The sequence below is a fragment of the Schistocerca piceifrons genome, unplaced genomic scaffold (genome assembly GCF_021461385.2).
Source record: "Schistocerca piceifrons isolate TAMUIC-IGC-003096 unplaced genomic scaffold, iqSchPice1.1 HiC_scaffold_1208, whole genome shotgun sequence".
NCBI classification, from domain to species: Eukaryota; Metazoa; Arthropoda; class Insecta; order Orthoptera; family Acrididae; genus Schistocerca; species Schistocerca piceifrons.
The window spans coordinates 67,501-70,000 of NW_025727024.1; positions in this window are offsets into that span (position 1 = coordinate 67,501).

Consider the following 2,500-nt stretch of genomic DNA (forward strand, 5'->3'; position numbering starts at 1 on the left):
CCTAACCTAACCCATGTTGTCCCCTAACCTAACCCATGTTGTCCCCTAACCTAACCCATGTTGTGCCCTAACCTAACCCATGTTGTGCCCTAACCTAACCCATGTTGTGCCCTAACCTAACCCATGTTGTGCCTTAACCTAACCCATGTTGTCCCCTAACCTAACCCATGTTGTCCCCTAACCTAACCCATGTTGTCCCCTAACCTAACCCATGTTGTCCCCTAACCTAACCCATGTTGTGCCTTAACCTAACCCATGTTGTCCCCTAACCTAACCCATGTTGTCCCCTAACCTAACCCATGTTGTCCCCTAACCTAACCCATGTTGTCCCCTAACCTAACCCATGTTGTCCCCTAACCTAACCCATGTTGTCCCCTAACCTAACCCATGTTGTCCCCTAACCTAACCCATGTTGTCCCCTAACCTAACCCATGTTGTGCCCTAACCTAACCCATGTTGTCCCCTAACCTAACCCATGTTGTGCCTTAACCTAACCCATGTTGTGCCTTAACCTAACCCATGTTGTCCCCTAACCTAACCCATGTTGTCCCCTAACCTAACCCATGTTGTGCCTTAACCTAACCCATGTTGTGCCGTAACCTAACCCATGTTGTGCCTTAACCTAACCCATGTTGTGCCTTAACCTAACCCATGTTGTGCCTTAACCTAACCCATGTTGTGCCTTAACCTAACCCATGTTGTGCCTTAACCTAACCCACGTTGTCCCCTAACGTAACCCACGTTGTCCCCTAACGTAACCCACGTTGTCCCCTAACGTAACCCACGTTGTCCCCTAACGTAACCCACGTTGTCCCCTAACGTAACCCACGTTGTCCCCTAACGTAACCCACGTTGTCCCCTAACGTAACCCACGTTGTCGCCTATCGTAACCCACGTTGTCGCCTAAACCTGCTCTGTAATTGTTATACGACTCGTTCAATTAGTGTAGTGTTGCCCACCCGCAACCCTCGCAATATAGTTCGCTACTCGCACTGCCCGCTCCCCTGTGTATCGCTTCATGTTAAACACCTTGCAAGTCTTGCTGACTTTCCACATGCTCCTGCTGTACACTGTAATGTGGATGGCAGCAGGGCGTACATGCCGCCCCCCCCCCCCCCCCCACCTCTCCCCACGTCCCCACCTTGCCCCCTGCCTTCGCAAGGTGGTTGGTGACAAGTTTGCATGTTCAATGCCCTTCGCATGCGACGTACGCAGGCTACGTTGTGGTGCGGCCTGTGTCAACTGTCCGCTGATGTCGTACGCGTGAACCACAATCTGTACTGCACATTCGTCCTTATGTACTGAATGATACATCGTGGCACATGTGTGACCGTACAACGACTGCGCCCAAAAACGGCGGACCATACAGTGCAAATATTGTGCACGCAGCTACGTGTCGTCTCCCTATGAGAGCTGGATTGCAGTGTGGTACGCCATAGAGACGTGTGGGAGGAACGGACGCCGTGGATGGCGATCAGCATGAGCTGTCTGTTGATGTATTCGGACCTAGTCGTCTCTCCTCACACACCGTGATGGCATGGTGCAGCGCGTTCCATATCTGCGACATGCTACAGAAGCCGGTTGACAGTCGTTCGAGCAATGGACATCGCATACGTACGGGGGCCACCTTCCACGTATTGTCTAGGCGTGCACATTTTGTTGCGTGTATGTGGGCAGACGTAGTGTGGCGTGACACCTGACACAGGCATGCAATAATGGTTGAAGTTGCAAATGGCGATGGACGCCTACGTTTTCTGGTGAAGTTACGCAAATGAAGAAATGGTAACCCGTTGTGGTGCGGTTGTTCTCGCTAGGGGTGAATCGGTGATGGCGACGATAGGTTGAGGTACTAACCGGTTGTTCCAGCGATACCCACCATGCCGACGAAACTGAACGGCATCTGGGTGTGAAGCGATACGCGGCGGTGGCTGGGTGGGACCGTCCCCGGCCGGTGAGGGGGCGCCTCCCGGCGTGCTGGCCGCGCGGTGCGTGGGCGCACGCGCTACAGCCGGCTGGTGGGGGCGGCCAGTGGCAGGCGCGCCGGCCGACGGACGCGGCAGGCGTCGCAGCTGCGCGCCGGCGCACCCTGCGCGCGGCGCCGTGCGGCCAAAGTAGGTCCTCGCGGGCCCGGTGCGAAGCGCGGTGGACATCTGCAGTGTGCTGGTCCGATTGAGGACTGTGTGCGTTGAGGATGCGCCGCCGCCCGGCGCTCGGCGCCGCGACGCCGTCTGCTGCTCGGTCGCCCCAGCGGTTCTCGCTGGTGGTTTGTATCGCAGCTGTGCGGATGTGTTGGCGTGTGCGCTGTGCTGGGAGAGTTCGCTTCGGCACCCAAGTGGGGCTTTTGTCCTTCTGTGGCGCTGGCGTTGGAGCTGCCGGTCACCGTAGGTGGCGCGTGTTGTCTCCCGCCGGCAATGCCACGACAGCACGCTCCCGGGCCTCTGTCGGCAGCGGCAAGCTCAGTTGGGAGCACGGGTGGTCGCACCGAAAGCGTCTACTCGCC